Genomic DNA, 6,097 nt, shown 5'->3' on the forward strand with positions numbered 1-6,097 from the left:
TATAAGACCAAATGATCACCATTAAATTTGGCACAGATATTTAGAAAAGGTATCACATGGGTGTGGGACTTGACTTTTTTAGAGATTCGTATCAAATTTAATGGTGATCATTTGGGGTCCTACACACATGGGTGGGGGAGGGTCCTATAAGATCATTTCTCTAAACGAAAAGCAAGCCGAGAGAAAAAGAAGCATGATTTGGATTGTGTTTTACGTGAAAATGAAAAACGTACATAGGGTAGGAGGTAGGGTGTTGACTATTTGTTTAAATGAAAAATACATAATGATTATGTAGACCATTGTAACCAATGTTGTCAAATTCGCTTCGGCCAAAGAGGCCAAAGCCTTCGGATTTTAGGCTTAGACTGAAGCAACGCGAAGCGAAACCTAGTACTATCGCTCAGTCAAATTCAGGCCGCTTCGCTCACATTTGGGTTTGCTTCGAGTAGATTCGGCTGAAGCTTTGACCTCTTTGGCCTGAGCAAAGAAATATTCATACAAAAGTATTTTTTTTTTTAATTTTTGTTTTCAATTTTTCATCATTTTTATACATTTTTATATATAAATATCTAATTTATTAATATTAAATTTAAAATCTAAAGTCTTCCTCCAAATTGGCTGAAGCACCGAGTTGCTTCATTATTCTCACCAAACCGAAGAAGACTCCGAAGTGAATTTGACAACATTGATTGTAACAACCAGTGTTTTAAAAAACGGCGAATTAGCAGGGAGTCACTCGGGTTAACCCGAAAATCGATCATCCCATGCCAGTTCTCGTAAAATATAGGAAAATGCCTGTTTTTAGAGTTGAAAAGGCATTTTTGAACAATAAAACGGCGAGTCGCTAATGTTAAAATGAGCGTGGTATGGTAAATCCCGTGCTTTGCCCCATGTTTACCGAAAAAGCTGTTGGATTTGTAAAAATCTATTGTTTTTTTTATTTATAATGGAGGGGAATTGCTTTTTAGATCCATAAAACATTGATTGGGGTTGCATCGAACCCAACAAAATGCACTATTGTGAATGTTTTTATTGAAATTTGGGTTTTTTTGAGCGGATTAGGGTTTCCGCCAAATCGTGATTTTGGTGGCCATTTTTCATCGATTTGATCATTGTTTTTGCTAAATGATCGTGATAATACTGAATTTCATCAAAATTAGGTAACATAATTTGTTGTTTTGTATTTTTTTTTAGTGAAATTTTAGTTTTTTTTAAGAGAGTTTAGGATTTTCGCTGCCTCTTTTATCATGGGCTTTGGACCTTGTAAGGAATCTTTAAACTGCTTTTTAATCAAGTATTTGGGTTTATGTTATTTACTGTGTTTTTTATTTAATTATTCCAAGGATGTGTGATTATGGTGTATAAATTCGAAGGGTTGTCTCTGTTTTATATGTTTTTTTTTCTTATAGGTGGTGGATTTTAGAGAGAGAAAAATTTAATAATTAACAATAGTTCATACTAAATAACTTAATTTTCGCACATTGATAAAAAAAATAAAAGTTAATACTGTAGGTCCCCATTTCTTATTGAAATCTTAAAAAACAATATTTACAATGATTTTTAATTTTTTTAAAAATTTTTTTAAAGCTGAATCCAACTAATCCAAACTGCCGATTCACCAATCCAAATCGATTTTATGGACTTGATCTGGGGCACCGATCCGTTGTTTAATTCACTGATAACAACAGTAACCATATGTTTTCTATCCGAATAATCAATGTGCGTTTGGACTGATGGAGAGCAAAGACGAATACTCCTGCTAGTAACATGTGTGGACTTTGTAGAATCTTTCCAGCGGTGCACGGTAAACCATTAATACTTACCAGTGTTGGAAAGATTGTCTGGCCCACGCCCAAGACATGTACTCGGATAGAGTCGAGACTAGTACTCGGATAGAGTCGAGTAACTCGGCCAACTCGGGCCGAGTTCTAGCAAAGTGAAAAAGTGTTAAAAAAGAAAAATTCTAAAAAGGAGAAAATATGTTCAAAATAAAATTAAACATAATAAATCTAAACGAGATTAAAAAAAGTAGAGAAAAATGGATTAAAAAACAATTTGTGACTTGGGTAATATCGAAATAATCTAAAAGAAGAGAAAATATAAAAAATAAGTATTCATGATCAAAACACTTTTTAATTTTTGCCAAAATGTCAGAAAACATAAAAAAAATGTCACAAGTACATTTTTTTATTTTTAATATATATATATATATGGAAAAAGTTTAGATAAGGATGCAACCTTATAATGTAGAACTACGGATGCACCTCAAAAATCCATTGGAAAAGGTAGTTTTAATGTTAAAAAACCTTTGATTGATCATCTCGAAATCGTGATGTATGACCATGACAAATATAAAAGATTTTAAGTCTCAGAAATAATGCATTTTACAATATATTATCTACACCGTCCATTTTCAAGATTTTCATATGTTTATATAGATCTACTTGATTTTAACTATTTTGTAATTTAAAATTTTATAATTAGATATAAAAATAGATTTTGAGATAATCCTAAGAACATTTTACATCAAAATGATATACCCTTATAAAATTTGAAGGTGCACCTTACCTCCAAACCTACGGATGCATCCGTATGCAAACTGCACTATATATATATATATATATATATATATATATATATATATATATATATATATATATATATATATATATATATATATATATATATATATATATATATATATATATATATATATATATATATATATATATATATATATATATATATATATATATATATATATATATATATATATATATATAGTAATGATCCTATATGTCCCCCACTCATATGTGTAGGATCCCAAAGGATCACCATTAAAATTGGCATGGATCTCTACAAAAGTTATCACATGAGTGTGGGACTTGACTTTTCTATAGAACCATACTAAATTTAATAATGATCCTTTGGGGCCTACACACATGGGTGGGGGGGGGTCCTATAGGATCATTTCTCATATATATATATATATATATATATATATATATATATATATATAAGATACTACAACACGTCAATATGTGAAAATAAACAGTAACTTCGCCTACCCTCATCACCATCAAAACTTTATTGCACGGTCACAGTTGTCAGATAGTATCTTAATTTTAATTTTTTTTTTATAATTCCAAATTACTTGAAATTTGGAATGTGCGTACATCTTAGTGATGCACACTTAATAAAAATATGATTCGTAAAATATAAATTGACCAAAATACCTCAAAAAATTTACGGGGGTATTTGGGTCAACTTATATTTTATAAATTATTTTTTCCATATTTTTATTAGGTGCACTTCACTAATATGTACTCACCCTCCAAAATTCAGATCATTCCTATTGACATTGGCGTTGGGAAGAGTTTTCCTCTATATATATATATATATATATATATATATATATATATATATATATATATATATATATATATATATATATATATATAGTAATTATCCTATAGGACCATTCTTTACCCATGTGTGTAGGACCCCAAAAGATCACCATTAAAGTTCGCATGAATTTTTAGAAAAGTTATCACATGGGTGTGGGGCTTGACTTTTCTATAGATCTGTGCCAAATTTAATGATGATCTTTTGGGGTCTTACACACATAGGTGGGGGAGGGTCTTATTGGATTATTTCTTATATATATATATATATATATGTGGAAGATATTACAAAATGCCTATAGGCGAAAATGAACAGTGATTTCACTTACCCTCATCACCATCCAAAATTTATCGTACGGTTACAGTTATTTGGTAGTATTTTAATTTTCATTTTTGTTTTACTAATCGGAATGATCTGAAAATTGGAGGGTGAGTACATATTAGTGAGACGCACCTAATAAAAATATGAAAAAAATAATTCGTAAAATATAAATTGATCAAAATATCCCAAATTTTTTTTGAGATATTTTGATCAATTTATATTTTACGAATTAATTTTTTCATATTTTTATTAGGTGAGCATTACTAAGATGTACGTACGCTCTAAATTTCAAGTCATTTGAAATCGTAGAAAAAAAAATAAAATTGAGACACTACCTGACAACTATGATCGTGCAATAAAGTTTGGATGGTGATGAGGGTAAGCAAAATTACTATTTATTTTCGCCTATAGGCGTTAGGAAGAGTTTTCCCCTCTCTCTCTCTCTATATATATATATATTTATTTATTTTTAAATCCACGAGTTGAACCAGTCAACTCGAAGATACTTGGACTTGCCAGGGTCGGGCAAGTCCTAGTCGGTTGGCTCCTCGGAGATACTTGGGTTAGCCACGATCCGGCGAGTCGCAGTTGGTTGGCTCGCCCGAGTAATCAAACGATGACGATTATCACGTGGACAATATCGTTTATAATCGTTTTACACAGTGTTTTAAAAAACGCCGAGTCGCCCGGACTCGCCCAGTTCGACTCGAAAATCGCAAAAAGTGGATCGTATCGGTTAAAAAATCGGAAATCGTCCGGTTCTAGAGAGAACCGGACGATTCTGTACAGTGAATCGCCGATTCACTGTATGGAATTGGCGAGTCCGAACAGTGAATCGGCGAGTCTCGTACGGAATTTTTTTTTTTTTTTTTTTTTTTTTGGTAATCCATGATAGATTTTTTTGTAATACTTGATCGATTTTTTTGTAATCCATGATCAAATTGTTTTTGTTTTTTTGTAATCCATGATCGAATTTTTTGTAATCCATGATCGAAATGTTTGTTTTTTTTTTCTTGTAATCCATGATCGAATTTTTTGTTTTTTTTTTTTTTTTTTTGTAACCCATGATAGAATTTTTTGTAATCCATGATCGAATGTTTTGTAATACATGATCGAAATGTTTGTTTTTTTTTTGTAATCCATGATCGAAATGTTTGTTTTTTTTTTTGTAATCCATGATTGAATTTTTTGTTTTTTGCTTTTTTTGTAACCCATGATAGAGTTTTTGTAATCCATGATTGAATTTTTTGTAATCCATGATCGAATTATTTTTTTCTTTTTTTGTAATCCACGATTGAATTTTTTGTTTTTTTTTTTTTTGTTTTTTTTTGTAATCCATAATCGAATTTTATGTAATCCATGATCGAATTTTATGTAATCCATGATCGAATTTTTTGTAATCCATGATTGAATTTTTTGAAAATTTGTGATTTTTTTTTTTAAATCCATGATCGAATTTTTTTTTGTAATCCATGATAGAATTTTTGGAAAATTTGTGATTTTTTTTTTTTAATCCATGATCGAATTTTTTTTTGTAATCCATGATATAATTTTTTGAAAATTTGTGATTTTTTTTTTTAATCCATGATGGATTTTTTTGAAAATTTGTTATTTTTTTTTTAATCCATATTATTCAAAGAGAAAATGAGAGAGATGGTGATTCTGAGGCCACCCTATCCCAGCCATATTATTCACATATCGAGTCCCAACAGCAACAGTGTAGGAATGAGCACGACAGTGCAGGTGAGCATGAAGGATGGACAATCTTCGGGGATTTTAGATTGGGAACACAACAAAACACTAACACTCAGGGATTTGGGAATAGTCAGACGCCTGCTAATATCGATGATTCGTTTTTAGATCGAATCAATGAATTGTTACACGAATTCAATCAATGGCACCAGCGTGACCAAGAAGAACAATAACGTCGTCTATCATTTTATTTTTAGATCATATGTTACTAATTTTATGCTTTATTGTAGTTCATGTATGTTGATATACTTATTTTATTCTGACCGATTCACCCAATTCTGACCGAGTCACCCAATTCTGACCGATTCACCCAATTCTCGATCCGGATCACCGATCCGGATCGGTTTTTGGGAAGCCCGATCGGGGTCACCGATCCGTTTTTTAAACCATTGGTTTTACATGAACGAAAAAATTTCCCAGCGGGGAGATTAAGGTGCGTTACGGTGGGTCACAACGAATAATATATTGTTCAAATCACTAGAATGAACGGCGCATACCCTCTCACTGTAATGCACAGCATACACACCATGGCCCGCCCTTTTCCTAGTCAGGTTCGTGTTTACATGGAAAGTCGCGAATGATTTATTACATTTTCAGTGGAGTGGATAAACTGAACCTT

Source organism: Amborella trichopoda, chromosome 9 (assembly GCF_054954075.1).
Source record: "Amborella trichopoda isolate Santa Cruz 75 chromosome 9, AtrichopodaSantaCruz75HAP2 v2.0, whole genome shotgun sequence".
Taxonomy (NCBI): Eukaryota; Viridiplantae; Streptophyta; class Magnoliopsida; order Amborellales; family Amborellaceae; genus Amborella; species Amborella trichopoda.